General features: G+C 38.1%; 2 long non-coding RNA genes across 2 annotated transcripts in view; one reads left to right on the top strand and one right to left on the bottom strand.

Annotated features, from left to right (window-relative positions):
* Window positions 1–15,392, bottom strand: part of LOC128314975 (uncharacterized) — a 105,304-nt gene extending 89,912 nt beyond the window's left edge. Inside the window, exon 1 of the long non-coding RNA XR_008297354.1 lies at window positions 14,863–15,392. This is a non-coding gene — a long non-coding RNA (uncharacterized LOC128314975). The remainder of the gene's footprint in view (window positions 1–14,862) is intronic.
* LOC128314974 (uncharacterized) overlaps window positions 1–16,206 on the top strand; it is an 87,272-nt gene extending 71,066 nt beyond the window's left edge. Inside the window, exons 3-4 of the long non-coding RNA XR_008297353.1 lie at window positions 3,317–3,447; window positions 14,444–16,206. This is a non-coding gene — a long non-coding RNA (uncharacterized LOC128314974). The remainder of the gene's footprint in view (window positions 1–3,316; window positions 3,448–14,443) is intronic.
* Window positions 16,207–16,902: the final 696 nt, after the last annotated feature.

Here is a 16,902-nt window from a genome sequence, read left to right as displayed (position 1 = left end):
AAAATCTGTCCATCAAAGGACACTATAAAGAAAGAATAGGTAATCACAGACTGGGAAAAGTATTGCAAATATGTATCTGATGGACTTACAGCCATAATACATAATTCTACAACTCATTAACTGAGATAAATAATCCAATAAAAAGCAAGAAAACTACTTTCATAAATACTTCACAAGAAAGGTATATAAATATCCAATAAATAGCAAAATATGCTCAATGTCATGTTTTATTAGTCCATGGAAATTCAAATGAAAACCACAACAAATACCACTACACACCCACTAGAATGGTAGGATTAAATTAAAAAAAAAAGTTAAATGTTAAAAGACTAACAACTCAAGTTTTGTCAAGAGTGGGGAACACCAGAATTCTCATCTATTTATGGTAGAAATACAAAATAATACAATTATTTTTAAAAATGGCTCTTTATTTGAAGTCTAAATATATACCTAGTTTGTAATCCAGTCATTCCAATTCTAGGTACTTACCCAGAAGAAATTTTAAAAAGTACATTCACAAAAAAAGTTAGACAAAACAGAGATAGAAATAAGCATAGCCCAAATCTAGAAACAACCCAAATGACCATCAACAGAAAAATGGATAAACAAATTGACTGTAATACAGTCATATTATGCAATACTACTCAGCAACAAAAAGCAGCAAATTGCTTATACATAAAACAGGGTTAAATTTCACAGACACGCTAAGGAAAAGAAGTTGAGCAAAGAATATATACTTGAAGAATGAACTTCTCCAAGAGTGAAAACTAATCCACAGTAAAAAAAAAAAAAAAAAAAAAAAAAAAAAAAAAAGCCAGAGAAGTGGTCATCCCTAGGTGAGTGGAGATTGAGTGTTAGGGACACATGGAAATTTTTAGATACAGAAATAATGATACAGAACAGAGAAAAGATGGTTACTGGAGTGATACCTTGATCAAGCAGCTGAGATAGAATATAGTGCATAAGCAGAGGAATTAACTTCAGACAAAAGCACATATGGAGAAATCATGATGATGTGAGGAGGAAGCAGAATATATAACATGAGTGGAAGAGAGAAGCAGAGTAAGCTTTTCAGACAACATTAAATAAATCCCATTGGCTCTTTTTGTTCAGAATTTATAATGGGATGAAGAATGTTGTGTGTTCTTCCCAATCTTATCTAACTTCATGGATATGTATGTGAAGTATCTGAAGAGTTGGATTTAACCATAGCTGCAGCTGAACCCAACTAGCTAATGAAATAACAGAAGACCAAGGGAGCTGAGGGTTTATCAAAAGGAAGGTTTCTAATGATTAAGCAAGTAATTTGAGCTATGTAATGTGGGTAAAGTTGCTGAGAGTGTTGAGTGAGTAGTGAGTACTAAAAAGGGGAGCTGGGGAAAGAGAAATGAAATATAGGAAATAAAGAGGAATAATGCCTAACGTGGGGTAAAAATAAGGTCTAGCATATGGCTAGGGAATAAAGAGCTCAGGAAAAAGGGAGGTCAAAAGAAGAGGTGCTCAAGAAATGGAGGGAGCAAGGTGCTGGAAGATGTATCTATGAATCCATGAATATTCACATTGCCACAAATTAAAATGGAAGAGGTATTGATAATGACAAAGAGCTGAGAGCTACATCTCCGAGAAATGAAGGGAGAATGACCAAGGCACAGGCAAATGCCAGAAACAAGGAAAGGTAGTGGGTAATAAATCTGTCATCATGAGGTTTAAACCTTGATGGTGGGGGTGCTTAGAGAAGAGCATAAGGGAATCGTCCAAAATGGTCTGAAAACCACCATGAAAAGTAGAGGTGACACAACCTCACCTTAAAGGCCAGTGTCAAAGCCCAGTTAGGGATGAAAAAGCAGACATTGATTAAAAGCTACAGGGGAAATAGAGTTTTTAAGGAAGACCCTAGGTTTTTTAAGAGCTAGAAAGCAAAAGTATGTTCACAGAAGAGTTTAAAAACCCATTATATTATGCTGATAATGGATTATGAGTTCCAGAGAACACAGTAGAAGGGTTTTTGGAAGCTAAGGAAGAGTTTAACAAAGGAAGGGAATGGCAGGTAGAAAGGGTGTTTAGAACCAGTGAGGTGAATGGACCAGGAAGCATGAGTTCCTGGTGCTAACTGTACAAAGGGGAGTAGAGGGTTTAATGGCATTACTTGTTCTGGATTTAAGCCAAATAGAAACAACAAGGCTATAAATGTGGGGGGTTGAGGGGTGGTGTAAGAAGGCATAAATGTATGGTATACCACCTTGACCTCTGTTGACTGAGAAGAGGAGGTCTGGGATTCAGAACTTGTTCATTGTGTGAAGACCTCTTTATGGCCAGAATGATAAGCATCGAAGGCCTAGAGAGATGTGGTCTTAGATCACTGTGTGGATTTATTCTTGACTTCTGTTAACTTATTTTACACCAAGTTTAGACCAACTTAAAATATTTCTGTGCTTTGTAAATAAAAGCTACACATTTTAATCTAATATGTATCGAGCACTGAGTATATGCCAGGCAATGTCAGTATATGATAAGTGTATACATGTTTTAACTCAATTAAAAAAACCATATGAAGTACATGTAATTATCATCCCTATTTTATAGATGAAAAAAACTGACGCAAAGTAGGTTAAATATCTTTCTGAAGATCACAAAAGTAGTGTTTAGGGGTGCCTCAATGGCTTGGTGAAGCATTTGACTTCGGTCAGGTCATGATCTCCCAGTGTGTGGGTTTGAGCCCCGCATCAGACTCTGCACTGGCAGTGAGGAGCCTGCTTGGGATTCTCTCTCTCTCTCTCTCTCTCTCCCTGTCTCTCCCTCTCTCTGCCCTTCTCCCGCTTGTGTGCGTGCTCTCTTAAAAATAAATAAACATTTTTTTTTTAAAAAAACACACCAAAAGTAGTGTTTAAAGCCAAGATTTTAAGAGAGTCCACTCTAGATTGTGTGTTTACTTAAATGCCAATAAATGAGAAGACAGTATTTTTTGTTTGTATTTTTTGTTGGTCTTAGTAGAGCTTCATTTTTATATGTTACAAGCTTGCTTAGAAAACTTCCATAATAATATGTGGAATGAGAAAATCATGTTGTTCTCTTTTAATTCTTAGCCTTTAACAGAACACCTGGATTTACACCTTTTATATTTGATGATGAAAATGATGTGTTTAATGGATTCAATTACTTCCCCTTTGCAAATTTTAACTATTGAACGATGGTAAACATTCATTTTTACTGTTAATTACAGCTATTAGGCAAAATGGGAAGGCTTTTTCACCATAAGAACAGAAATTTAAAGAGTATTTCTGACAACAGTGCTCCCAAGTCTGTTTCTTATATTTAGTTAAAGCAGCCATGAAAGATACACACGTGGGGTGTGAAAGCAATACAGAAGTGCAAGTATCACTGGAAGAAACGGAACAGCTCTTCAAGGAATGAGACGATACAAAGGTCAATTATTTGGAAAGCCATTAGGTAAGAGCCTGCTCTTATTTTCATGCCCTAAACTCTGCATTCGGGACTCCAGGGTGATGAGTTTGCTCAAGCATTATTTTAAGAGGCAACCAGATGGATGCTCACTCAGATTCCATGCTTTGGCCTCAAGGAGTTTTCCTGAGAGGTACATTTTACAATATTTCCTACCCTTAGCAGGTGCCTTAACATCCTTCATATAAAATCCCAACTGATGACTAGCCAATGATTATCAAATGAGCCATAACTTTGTCCTGGGTTAATATTGTCTATAAAGTAAACATTCTTTTGTAAATTTAATTATCAAACAAATACCCAATTTTGAAAATTAAAATTTATTCTGTTAATTTGGGGAGAGTTTTGAGAATCATATGCATGCACCATGCTTCTAATTTATCAGATTGTATTTATCCTTGCTATGACATATTATTAATGTCATCACTCTGAACAGGAGCAGAACACAAATTTCCACAACTGCTGCTTCTGCTTCTGGATGGAAGAAACCACACAGAAAAAAAAAAAAATCAATAAAGACGGGAAAAGATTAAAACCTCAAAGTTTAGTAAAGTACACACCATTAGGAAGATTTCTCCTTTTAGTAAAAAAACAAATCTGTTTAATAAAGCCTAATTAAGCCAATGTACTTGGTCCTCATGGAAGCTAACTATTCAGTCATCTTTTTTGTAAGGATTTTTCACACATTTGACAGTTATTTGTCAATTTGTCTCTAACCTGTCCTTCTCCAAATGAAATCATGTGCAATTATTTTTGTATTGGTCTTTAATCATCTCTGTATGTTGTTTTGCCATACAATTAACAAGATTTATAATGTTCTTCACAGTGAGGTTTTAATGTATGAAGAAACCAAGAGTCTAAAAAATGAAAAAGAAAGTGGGAAATATATTAACTTCTTCCATTATCTAGCATCTTACCGAGACTCCGTGACTATCTCCCAATTTTTAATGTATAATCAATACGAGATGCACGTCCCATATACGAATACAGTGCTCTCGGTACTCAGGACTCAGGAGATTTCCTTGCTGTTTACAGTAGTAACAGTAAAGTTAAACCTAGCAAACACATTTCCTTGCAAACTCCCTTGCCATCACTAATAAGCACTGCTGAGAGAGCTGTAGGGTACCCTGGGACCATGTGTATCTGGAAGTGTCTTCTTCCTCAGTAACCTCGCAGCTGTCTGTTTCTCACAGCCTAGACGTCTCATGCAGTATTCAGAACGACAGTATTACCCAATATGTCCAAGTTCACCAAGGGGAGGGAAGCGAGAGGAAGATCTGACCAGGCCTGCATCAGCTGAACAATGCCCTAATCAGCCTGACATCTAGAAAACTTTGCACAGAAAAAAAAAAAAAGGGAGGGGGGCTAACTGGGATAGAAAAAGGAGCTCAGGAAAAGCAACTTTATTGATGGGACCTGAGGGAGAATGAGGACCAAAGCAAGATGGTTGGGTTCCTCAAGGTTCTTCCAACAAAGAAGCCTGATAGAACATTCATGATAAATCCTAGCCTGGTAAAAGGATCCTTACTCCACTCACTTGCTGTCTCACATTTTTACTCAAATCACTAAGACAAACCCTCATTTGGAACCCGAAGCTCTGAGCATGATGGCCCACCTTTACTACTTTTATTTTACCAGCTGCCTGTAAGCCTTCTCACTGTGCAGATTAGCACCACAAATACCATCCCTGCAAAGAGAACTTCGGTCCTGGATAACATCACCCTCGACCATCAATTACTGGGTGCTTCTTTTGTTTCTTCCTAGTTTGCCTTTTGTAATATATCATGTTTAATTGCTTCTTTTAAGTTGAATGATACAGTCTCTGCTTAAGATTTAACAGGGCCATGAGCAACCTGGACATCTGCCTGGCTACACTTCCAAAGTGAGCATAATATGACTCAGAGTAGCTCATAAATATCACTTGAATTGAACTGGCTGGGGTTTGGAGAGGTGGGAGAACTTGAAAGTGATTTTTCACTAGATCATAGTCCTAGGGCATTGTCACTGTCCCACAGCCAGATGGAAGACGGGCCATCATGATCACCACATGCAGTCCACGCTTGTGGACTCCTCTGTGAGAGGCTGTCAACTTCCTCCTAATACATAAGTGAGCCTAAATAAAATACACAGATTTTCTGTGGACGGGCCACTATGCTTTGTGCCAAAATAAGTAGTGTCATTGTCATGTCATTTGGGATTTGACCTCTTAGAATGTATTTCTTTGTCACTTTTAATTTCCCTTAGTTTCCTTCCATTTTACTAGTCCATCTTCTACAAATATTCCTTTGCTGTTACCTCTTCAACTCGACTCTAAATACTGGAGTGCCCAAGGGCTCTATCTTTCAACTTCTGTATTTATGGTCCCTCCATAAATGATCTCATCCAGGCCCATGGATTTACTCAACACCTACATCCTGATGATTCACAAATGTATATCCCCATCGTTTATCCGACTTGGAACTCTAGCTTCCTCTCTTGACATGTCCACTTGGATATCTATTATTCATCTCAGGCTTAACATATCCTAAACCAAATCCTGATTCTACCTCTTAAATCTGCTGTTCCACCTACTTCAGACCTACCCATCTGAATGAACAGCAACCTCACTATTCTATTTACTCAGAACTCCAAAAAACAAAATACCTGAAGTTACTCTTGACACTCTATTTCTCCTACAACCCATAATTTATCCATCTACAAACAAGTATCATTAGCTAAACTTTCAAAATATATCCCAACACTGAGTACCTTTGACCACTTTCACTGCAATCTACTGGGTGTAAGACATCACCTGTTTGCTTCAGGATTATTCCAATAGGTGACCCAACTGTCTCTTGGCTTCAAACTCTGCCCTAAGTCCCATTTGCAGAGGAAAGTGTTCCTTTTAAAAGATAAATCACCTCGCTCCTTAGATCTTGCCACTTCTCAAATATACTCCCTATCATAACTGTTCATTTTACTCAGAGTAAAATCCACAGTCCTAAAATCCCTGTAAGATTCTACAAAGTCTGACATCACCCTGCTACATCTTTACCTCATCTCCATCTCTCTGTGCTTAGTCACTCGGCTCTAAGCTAACTTACTTTTCCTCCTTTAAGCACATTTCTGACTCAGACCCTTCACTCTTGTTCTTCCTTATCCTGAAATGTACTCCCCACAATCACATACTGCTGACTCCCAATGCTCCTCTGGGTCTCTGCCCAAATGTCACCAATTCAAAGGAGTCTTGCCTCACTGCTGTATATAATATAACATTTTTACAACACTGATTTTCCCAACTTCCGTCATCTCCCATTCCCCATGTACTGCTCTATCATTTTCCATATTTCTAACTAACAGACATTTGCCATATTTGTTATTAAATATAAAAAATTTGTATTTACTTATCATCTGCCTACTCTCATTATAATGCAACCACTGCTGTTTCTGTGCATAACTATATCCTTGTTCTTAGATGGCGCCTTGGCCCAGAAGACATGGATTCAATTTTTATTGAATCCATTCATTAGTTTTGTAGTAATGGCAGCATAATTCTTGGAATTCCAAGAGATGTGTTTCTCATGTAATTAACATATTCCTAAAGTAATCAAACAGCCTGTGTCTTCTCAAGTGATTTCTGCCCCACCAAATTATATTAACATTTGACTATTGTGTTTCTGTCTTACCGAGTACATTCATAATTTAAGCCAAAATTATGAACAGAAGAGAACACAGATCTCCAAATACATTAAGAGTAAAATACAGGAATTTAAAAATACTAATAATAATATTAATGATTGGGCTAATCATCTTATCACAAGAGGAATTAATTTACATTCATTCATAAAAATCTATTCAGGAGTGTTCCGATATAACTGGAAGAAATCAAAATAGGCAAAGACAACAAAACATCAACAACAAAATCACTATTTCCAGTCCTACAACTTATAAGGAGCTACTCAGATCAAATGGAAGATAAACATTTTTACTAGCATCCTATCAAGTGCCTAAGAATTTCATTGGGTAAACAAGTACTCTCTTATTTCTAAATTCTAGTGGGAAGCTTGGTAGAGGTGGGTCTTTAAGTTTATATATCTATTTTGAGAGGGGAGGGGACAGAGAAGAAGAGAGATAGAATCCCAAGCAGACTCTGCACTGTTAGTACAGAGCCTGACGCAGGGCTTAAACTCATGAACCGCGATCACGATCTGAGTCAAAATCAAGAGTTGAACACTCAACCAACTGAGCCACCCAGGTGCTCCTGAGGTGGGTCTTTACTGCAGGAAATATCTCAAATAGTCTTCCTGGCTTTGCAAAATGAGGTCTTAATAGCATACTGCTCTATGTAAGAAAAGGGCAGTAATTTGGGGTTGAAGGCAGCTAGAAAGGGAGAGCAATGGCCTTAATACAGAACGCGCTAAGGAGACAGATGGCTATAAATTTGATAGGGAAAGGAAGAGTAGGAAGTGACCAGAGAGAAATCACCTATCATGCAATACGAAAACGTGGCATTTTTGGTGTACAAACTAAAGTGAGGGCTGCCATTTGAGCAGGATGTAATCCTCCACTTTCTCCTTAGTTTTATTAAAACATGCTAGGCACAGAAAAGTCTTGTGTTGTTTGTGCTTTGGCAAGAAGACAATAGGGGTGGTGTTCACCTGGGGAGAAACTGCAGGAAGGAGGACATCTGTTCTGATGTGCAAGTTGCAGAACCACGATCAGTGGAAACAGGGAGAAACAGACACTCCACACAGACTCCGGGAAGGAGCTGGTTTATCCCCCAGCATGTACGGGACAAGAGTGAGGTTATGTAGGGTGAAAACACAGAAATCTAGAGGATTTGGAAACTCTCAAGCAACACAAACTTGGCTTATACAGGAGACAGGCTTTCACATCCAGTCTTCCACTTACTCCAAATTTTGGTCTTGGAAAAGTAAGAAACAACAAACAGAGTGCATTAGCTTACAAGCACACAAAACTTCTTTCACTGAAATGCACAGGACTTCATTGTTGAGCTCTTGGCTTTTATTGAACTTCTTGACACTTTGTCTTATTCTTTCTAACAAATTATACAGCTCTATATTTTCCACTTATTTATAGTTTGTTCCTGACTTCCAGGAAGCTCCAAGTTAAATTCTATGCTTAAGCAGTGAGAATTTGGAACATAAGAGTCACTCGATATTTGCTGAAGGAGTAAAGGAGAATAGTCAATAGCAAGACATTAAATTGGACAAATCTCAAATTCAAGGATAATGGGATTGATGGTCTGAAAGTTTTGGATGACAGGGAGGGATACTCTTAAGGAAGCTGAAACTTCTCTAAGGCTGAGATATTTTGTCCCTAGAAGAGATGGCAGTATTCCCAGCAGGTGATGTTGACAGATGTTTTCTGCTCTGAAAGATTTAAATCTAAAAGAGCTTCCTTACAGAAAAGGAGGCTGTTTCTTCAACTCTTGGTTGAAAGCAACCTATTTTCCCCCTTCTCTCTTTTGCCTCCTGCTTTGCTCCAGTTATCCAAATTTCTCAGTAAAATTCCATTATTTTACTCAGGAAAGTATCTGGGTGTCCAAATGCTGGAAAAAACAGATATGCAAAGGAAAATCCACTGGCAAAGGACATTTCTACTTCAGCACGCTTCTTGGCCTCTTCTCAAATGGACTTCTGCTTTGAAAGAGCAGTTAAGAGCTTTTATTTGCTGTTATTTTTATTTATTTTATTTTATTTTATTTTTGCAGGAGAAGCAGTTAGGGTGGGTTTCTGCCTGAGAAAATTAGATGGTTTTAATTTCTCAACCACTGCTAATTGTTCATTATAATAAAATGTTAAAGCCTATGGATGTAGTCATTATCGGGAGAACATTAATATTTTACATGTACAAATAAGATCTTATAGCATTTGAAATTCAAATAGATACACATTTTCATTTAAAAGGAGGGCTAGGCTACCTAAGTGAATGTCTGTTTGCTCTTCATTAATTACTATGTACATTCTCCTGTTGAAAATGTTGATTTGTAAGGGAGGCAATTTTGTGACTAAAACACAGCGATCATAAATTGTCACAGGGAATAACACCCCTCACATTTTATACTGTAACTGAACAATAGTTTTTTGGTTTTTTTTTTTTTATCTCAAAAGCATTATTTCAGAAAAGAGAATTCTAATGGCATCTTTAAAAAGAAGCCTCAACATTAACTGAAACCAAACAACAAGTACGACTTAACAAACATAGTTGTTTCCAACGTTTTGTAAGCATAATTAAGGAGCATGATTTGCCTTTTGAAATATACCTATCTTCTATCCTCATGTTTCCGAAACTAATGCCTACATCTGTACTTTTGGAAAATAGTAATTACTGTGCCAAATGACACTTCTCCAGTGAAATCTATTACCCCCAAAATCTAGGGCTCCTCTCTCCTCAGTTTCATTTCCTGTTAATTAAACAGAATTTCCTGATATAAAAAGAGACTTCTGACACACCACTACCACTAATGCCAAAGAAGTATAATAATAAAATTTCAAAACCTGTGGCAATGCTACATGCTATATAGCATTGGCCATGTCTGTTTTGGATTCTGTGTCTCCCCCTCTCTCTCTCTGCCCCTCCCCCCTTGCACTCTCTCAAAACTGAATAAAACTTAAAAAAAATTTTACAGCATTGGCCATGTATATTCGTAAAGAAAAACTGATCTCAATTTTCACCTTAGAGCGTGCAGATGTGCACAGGAAATCACCTATGCTTGTGTTGCATGCAGTGTTGATTATAACAGCAAAAAACTAAATAATCTGAACATCCAAACAAAGAGAAATGAGTAAATACTATATATAGGGAATTCCTAGGAGATACAAGTAACAGTGGGGAAAGATCTCTAAAATGTATTCGTCAGTAGAAATTCAGGTGGCAAAACACTAGATAAATTATGATGCCATTAATGTAGAACACACATGTGTTCATATCCATATACACACCAATACTATATTATTCTATTGGTATTTGTATCTGTGCCACAGGTTCCCTTTGGAGAAGGGATAGGATAGACAAATGGTGGTAAATGGGATAAATTTTGTAATTTATCTAATTGAGTAAATTATATTAATTTATAATAAATACAAATTAAACATATATTTTTAAAATAATGTGAAAACTTGAATTTTAAGTAATATAACATGCTGTATACCTTCCTCTTTTTATCCCAAGCTCCTTTCTCTCAATTTCTAAGTACTCTAAGTTAAAATGAGTATTTCTATGGGGGGCACCTGGGTACCCCAGCCAGTTAAGCATCTGACTCTTGATTTCAGTCTCAGGTCCTGATCTAATAGGCATGGGATTGAACCCCATATCAGGCTCCAAGCGCTCTGTGCTCAACAGAACCTGCTTAAGATTCTCTCTCCTGCTCTCTCTGCCCCTCTCCCCCACTCATGCTCGCTCTCTCTCTCTCTCAAAATAAATAAACATTTAAAAAAAGAGTAGTTCTTTGGATTATGGTAAAATATTGCATATTTCCTTCTTAGTAATTTTCCAAAGGAATTGTCATTAATGTACAAAGTGCTATTCAGGTTTGGTCTCATTTTCATGTTTCATTGAAAAATTTATTCTATGTTAGCATGCAATATAGAAACAGAAATTATTCAAAACACATTATCAGGTTAGCAAATTGTGGGTTCAATCTGTACATCGGATAATAAAGCATAAACACTTCTGGAAGATTCAGACACTAGCCCAGAGAAATTGAAAGAAGCTTGCAGAGCATATGTTCCTAGGCTGTAGAACAGCTCATTTGATCATAGTGGTCGGTTAAATTAGTCATTCATGAATTAACTTTATTTTATGATTAAAAAGACTGAAAAGTCCTGAAAAGTACAGACTACCCTCTTTTTGATCAATCACACTGAATTCCAATTTGCGTGCTATTTTTTATCTCTAAATCTCAAATAATTTCAAACATGTTTAACATTATTGTATGCATTTATAACTGGCACAGGACCAAAGAAAGTCTCTGTGTTTAGGTAAGTGCATACGACTGTGGGGACCTGCATTTTCTATAGGAACCCATACTACACATACTTACAAGCATTTACTTTTAATTTTATGGATATACTGATTTCTTCTATCTAAGCCTCTGGAATACCTGGATCTTGTCACTATACCCAATGAACAACCCCCTCTTTATGCCCAAACCAAAAAATACTAAAGGACGCTTACATAAAAACAGCATAAAATATGCCCGCAAACTTAAGGACCTGTTCATCTGAAAGATGGTAGGCAATTCTAATACTACTTTTTTCCCCAAAACAATTTATAAAACCCCCTACTAAAGTATGCACTAGTGAGTTACTGATAAATTCCATTTATCAGTACATTAGAATATCATAATAATGAGGTATGATAGACTCAAAATGTCCTGTGAAAATTCCCTCTACAATCTATAAAGCGCACTGTTCTTTCTGGACCAGAATCAAAGTGTGTTGAGATACTCACAACAGGAAACATATAGAGATTTTCCATATGATTGTCAATCCTGTGTATATGTCCATAAAAAGGAATAGATGTGAGTGTAGTAAAAGCCAAAGAAGATTAAATGTTCACATGATGTAACTCCACTTGTTATTTCCCTCCTGAAAATATGAGCTGAAAATTGTATTCCCTCAAGCCTGCATATCGTTTAGTGTTTAAAATTTCTAATACTCAACCCAGGGAATGATGAATTGGTGCTACATTTTTGAAGTCCTGTGGCAGAATTAGATAGCTGTGGGTACCATAATTCATTCCCCAAAATTTTCAGTGTCAGAATACCAAGTTTACTCAAAGTGACAAAAGTACCCAGCCAAAGGACTACATTCCTTCGTTCTTATGCTCTTGGGGCCAGTTGAACAATGACAGATATACTAAAATACCCTGTGAAAATTTTTCAGTAAATTTCCTTACAAATGAAGTGGTAAGCTCTCTCCCCACTGTACTGCCTGCAATGTGTATGTGATGTCTGGAGCTCTAGCAACTGTTGTGCACCATAAGGACAAAGGTCATATTCCAAGGACATCAGAGCAGAAAATTGGAAGACTGGATCCCTGATGACTTTAAGGAGGTGCTCTGTCATGTCTGAACAGCCTCTTATTTGTTAGTTTGGGTTCTCTGACACATAGAGGCAAATTTATTTTTACAGAAATTGGTCTCAATATGTTTAAATGTTAGTCTACCTATAGTTGCTCACGCCTTTATGAATTTAAAGATAGCTATTGAATGCATTTTTGCATCTTCATTGAGAACTATACCTTATATAAATAAAAAATGCCCCCAAGGCCATTCTTAATGTTTTTCTTTATAATTCTGCACTCTTTGATTATCTTTTGGAACCCGCCCCCACTCCACTCCCCATTTTTCTTATGGCTTGGATTCAATCAGGTATATTGGGTACATATTTTCTCTGTGCTATCGTCTTTACTCTATTTGCTCCAATCTAATTAGCCTTGTTTTCAGGACTTCTGAAATTCTATTTTCTTTCTCCTTTGTACTGCTTTGCTCATGATTTTGCCTCATTTATCTGGTAGTCACTCTTGAGATCTCGGCTCAAAGTTTACTTTTCCCACTGAGTTACAACCACTGGATATATATAGCCTCAGCATAAAATGTACCCTTCTTTACAGAACCTAGCACACTGTTGCATTTTCTTTTTTGTTACCTAGTGAAATCACATGTTTAATGTATTTCCCTCTCCAATCTTCTAGATTTTAAACTGCATCCAAATAGGACCCATGCCTTTTTTCCGAACCCATTTCTTTCTGGTGCCTGGAACAGTTCGTGTTGCAAACTAGGCACTCAGTAAATAAAGAGAATCATCTAACCCATACAGATACACCTGGTAATTATGTGAACTGGGGCCAGCAAGAACAGTTGGAGCTGCATGTAAATGTAACAAACCCACACTCCAAAAGCAAATGTCAGGAAGTGGAGATTATCTATACCGGCATGCTCAATTCGAGAAATCTGTAAATAGTAATTCTCAACGGGAACTCAAGATTGTTGAATAGGTTTTGTGAAAGTAATAGTGAACTGTGAAAATAGCAAAGGGTACATCTAAAATTTGAAGAGAACAAAAGAAGAGAACGTGATTTTAAAAAGTGACATAACTTAGAAAGTAAATGTAATTCAAGTTGAAGAAAATAAATGTAATTCAAAGAAAGTAGATGTTTTTTTCCTGATATGTACTTTCTCACCCCTACCCACTTCACAGCCTCATTTTTTTTTTTTTTTTTTTAGTTTATTTATTCATTCTGAGAGAGAAAGAGTGCATGAGAGAGGCGCAGAGAGAGAGAGAGAATCCCAAGCATGGTCCACACTGCCAGTGCAGATCCAATGCTGGGCTCAAACTCCCTACCCGCAACATTATGACCTTAGCTGAAATCATGAGATGGTCGCTTAACCAACGGAGCTACCCAGGTGCCCTAATTCACTTTATCAATTACCAGTGGTGTTATCTTACCCAAGCGCTGGCTTGATAAGGTCAAAATTCTTTGCAAAATTCTTTAGGGTCTCACAATAGACTATCGCAGAGACAGGACTGCTCAACAACCAGCATATTCATCAAGTAAAGAACTATGATTTTTATCACTTATTTTTGATGGATTTTACTTCTAGATGTTTGGCGGGGGGAGTTGATTTTCCTATTTATGATTAAAAGTAATTCACAGCTTGAAGCAATCAGCATAGACGTTAAAAGAATGTGAATGAGCCCATGCATCCATACTTCAATGCCTAACATCTCACAGGAACTGGCAATTTGATGCCCAGCTGGATTGTTTTCACGCACAACGTCTTAATTTTCACGGGTTCAAATCATGCATGGCAAACTAATTTTCATTATGTTACAGGATACTTTAAGTACTACTAGGAGAGATTGCCGACAATAAATCAATTTAAGTGTGCAGAACAAAATGGGAAGTGGTTTCGGGTCATCTTTGGGGAATAAACCTAATGACCTCGTCTTTTAATTACTAAAAATAATTTATCTTAGGTTGTTGGGAGTTCCAGTTCAAGATGGTGACAGAGGAGGATCCCTGGCTCACCTCTTTCCGCTGACATACTGAATCTGAAGCCACATGTCGAACCACCTCCTGGGACAAAACCTAAGAGCAGACCAACTCTTACCCAACCAGGCTAAAGACAGAACGTCCACATCGAAGGCGGGAAGAGGGGCTGGGGCACAAACTCGCCATTAAACCCCAACCCCTACAAGGTGATCCAGGTGGGAGAGAGCTGAGCTTCTCCCCAAGTGAGGAGTCTGAACCCCACAGCGGGCACCCACATGGGAAGAAACGCTCCCCGCCCCCCTCCCCCACACCAAACGTCCAGCTTTGCAAACCAAACGTCCACAAGACCCACAAGACTAAAAAGCTGAGGAACGGCTCTTCAAAGGCTCTCACAAGGACTCACCCGCCCCAGGGTTCAAGCGCAGAAGCAGCCAATCCAGAAGCTCCCAACTTTGTGGCCCTATGGGCGCCATTTACTGATCTTCAAGTCGCAGCCTGAGGGTCAGGCATGTAATCTAGACACACGCAGAGGCTGCTGGCTGGCAGCCACCATCTCCAGCTCTCCCTCTCTCGGCCTCACTTCAGCTAACAGGCGCCATTTTTGTCCCCCTAATTTAATGCTAGGGTTTTTTTCTTTCTTTCTTTTTCACAGAAAAAGAAATACACGTTTCCTCTACCACATACCAAAGCGTGTGCATCTCCCAGAGCACTGCTTTTACACATGTCCGTTGGCCGGCGTTCCGCTACTGCTACGCGGTGACCTCCCGGCTCGGGAGGGCAGGGGAGCGTGTGTTCCTGGGTCTCGCGAGACCACAGCCATGAGCGCGAACGTTCTTGGTAGCCTACCAACTCCAGGGCCCTGCGTTGATAACATATTGGAGCAGACACCTAGTCTTTCTGAGACAGAGGCCTATTTGCCTGTCCTGGAGCTTTGGCCTTGAGGGACAGGCTTCTGATCTGACACACATCTACAGGCCACACATGAGCTCTCAGGAAACAAAGGCCGGTGGATGCCATCTTCTCGGTCTCCCTCTGCCTTGCACCAGCTCACCTGTGTATTGCAGAAAAGAGCTTAGACCCTCAGCTGGTGCCCAATTTTTGTGGACATCCATACATGACTCTGGTGGCCAGGGGGAATTACGCTCATGGGTCCCACACAACTGCAATCAATGGAGAGAGTTCTTAAGTAGCTCCCAATCTCCAGGGACAGCTGGAAGCAACAGACCCAGGAGCTCCATGTTTCTTAAAAGGAACCCATTAGCCTACCTCCATAGTTACAGCCTGAGGGGCAGGCTTCAAATGAAAACAAGCATCTGAGGGCTCACTGTTATCCTTTCCAGAGACCTCAGAGGGCTGGCCACTATCTTTGCATTCCCTGAGCTGCATTCTAGAGCACCACAAGCCTGACTATAACTATAGTTAATAATACTGGATTGCATATTTGAAAGTAGCTAAGAGGGTGGATCTTGAAACTTCTCACCTCAAGAAAAAAAATATATAGCTATGCATGGTGATGGATGTTAACTGAACCTGCTGTGATTATTTTGTAACATAATACACAAATATTGAATTATTACATTGCATGCCTGAAACTAATATATCAATTATACCTTAATAAAAGAAAAAAGAAAAAAAATAATTTGTTTGAGCTGCGTGCTACTTATTGGTGGTAACAAGGATTATAAACAATGACGCCTCAAATGAGGATGAACACTGTGAAGGTACTTACTGAGTCCTTAAGCAGAATTTTATTTTTGCTCTAGTACGATTGCCTAGTCTGTCATTTTTATATGCACTAGTGAAAGTTCTCAGCAGACCTCTGGGAGGGCATTAATGAGAACTCCTTAGGCATGAATAATGGTCTTTTAAAAAAAATCTATCTAATTTTCATCTTCTGGAGCAGATTTCTAGAAAGAGTACGTAGGGAAAATCCTTGCTGATATAATACGCAAACTTTCTTGTTTCCAGGAGTTTCCATATATTAAAACCAACTCTGGGTGATTAGTCTAACTAGAATGTTAACATAACGCTTGACGAGAAAGCCATGGTGTAAGATAAATCATTTCTTCTTCAGGGTTTAGGAAATAGAAAGCACAATTTGATACCATACAAATGTTTTAAATTTCAGTCTTCCGTGAGTTCTTAATTAATATGACAACAAGTAACTTATTTGTCAAGTAACGAAAACCAAACTGAATAAGCAACTACAAATAATACAAACAACACATTTATTTAGAAAAATAAACTGAAAATGCTGTTTGGTACATTTTCCCATGAAGCATAGATAAATGGCTATAAAAAACTGTTATATGCCAAATACAAATTACAAATGATTTCTTTAATTAAGAGAACAAATAGATGTTCAACACAAATGTTTAGTGTGTAGTTCACTGTATCTGACTTCTTGGCTGCTTATGATAAAAATGATCTTCGCTAAAAAAAC

The sequence above is a fragment of the Acinonyx jubatus genome, chromosome A1, assembly GCF_027475565.1.
Source record: "Acinonyx jubatus isolate Ajub_Pintada_27869175 chromosome A1, VMU_Ajub_asm_v1.0, whole genome shotgun sequence".
NCBI lineage: Eukaryota > Metazoa > Chordata > Mammalia > Carnivora > Felidae > Acinonyx > Acinonyx jubatus.
This window is presented reverse-complemented; position numbering and strand designations above follow the sequence as displayed.